Raw genomic sequence first — 1,579 nt, 5'->3', positions numbered from 1 at the left:
GAGTAGGCCATATTATAAATATACCCTTTGCTATGATTATTGATTCACAAAATGATTTCTTCAGTCAGTGTAATAGTTCATGTTCTATTGTTATAAAACACTGGCCAAATCCGCTTGGAGAGGAAAATGGATATTTTATCTTTTATCTCGCAGTTCCCAGTTCATCACTGAAGGAAGTCAGGGCAGAGATCAGGAGGCAGGAGCTGAAGTCCAGATGACAGAGCAATGCAGCTCGCTGGCCTGTGCTCCTCTGGTCTGTACTCAGTCTGCATTCTTATACAACCCAGGACCACCTGCCCAGGAGTAGTACCACCCACAGTGGGCTGAGCCCCTGAACCATCAAGAAAATTGCTCACAGACTAGTCCACAGGCCAATTCAAAAAAGTAAATTACCCAACAAGGTTCCCTCTTCCTTGGAATGTCAGGTTGAACAACTGAAGCAATCCAGAACAGTCACCTGGGGTTAAGGGTCTCTGTGTTTGAATAGTTCTAGAACGCTTTTTTTTTTTTTGTGTAAAAAAAAAAAAAAAAAAAAAAAAAAAAAAAAAGCTTTGATGGGGTAAAAGGCACGCTTGCCTGTAAATACAAGGATGTATATTTAGAAGGAAACAAGAAATTATACTACTCACTCTCTTGGGCTCCTTCTGTATCCCCACAACTCCTTTCCATTTTCCTGGTTCCTGAGGTTACATGAGGATATATATATTCACTTATTGGGATTTAGAACCAACCTCCACAGATGAGAACATATGCCATTGTTCCTTTGACTCTATGTTACTTCACTTAGTTTCTAGTTACATCCATTTACCTTCAAATTTAATTTCATTTTTCTTTACTATTGAGTAGAACTCCACTCTTGAACCTGAACTCACTGAACTAGACTGGCTGGCTAGTGAGACCCAGGTATTCTGCTGTAGCTAACTCCCCAGTGTTGGGATTATAGTCGTGCTCCCTTGTGCTTAATTTCTTAGATGGGTTGTGGAAGATCTAACGTGGGTCCTCCTCTTTTTGCAGCAAATGCTTTATCAACTGAACCACTTCCCTAGTACCTAAATATATTTTTCTATATTTTCAAAATATTATGGGATAAACCTATAATAATTTTATAATCAAAATAATGATATTTTAAAAGAAAAGCATCTTTAAAATTTTTATACTTTCAAGTTGGTGGAAACATTTGTTGGTGGAGTGCTTCCACGGCTGACCAAGGCCTGAGTTCCAGGCATGGACTGAAAACGCCATGGGAGGAGGGCTTTCTTTTCATTTCATCTCCGATGATGCCCCGAGTGACTGTGGGACATCTCATGCCCTTTGCTGTATATTTATTAATCTAGTAAATATTCCATCATGTTTAGAAAAATTCTGTGTTGTTTCCACTTTAGCCTCTACTTTTAGTCCACAGAACAAGATTATTTTATAAGGATATGCTACAAAAAATTAAAATAAGTGTACCTATTTATGTATATTATATAACTGACACCGAATTATTTTGGTTTAAAATGATATCACTTCAGAAATGGGAATGACATTTTGACGTTTCTCATTAAATGTTAATGTTTTATATTTTTATATCAGTAAA

Source organism: Nannospalax galili, unplaced genomic scaffold, assembly GCF_000622305.1.
Source record: "Nannospalax galili isolate Female #2095 unplaced genomic scaffold, S.galili_v1.0 scaffold550, whole genome shotgun sequence".
Taxonomy (NCBI): domain Eukaryota; kingdom Metazoa; phylum Chordata; class Mammalia; order Rodentia; family Spalacidae; genus Nannospalax; species Nannospalax galili.
This window is presented reverse-complemented; position numbering follows the sequence as displayed.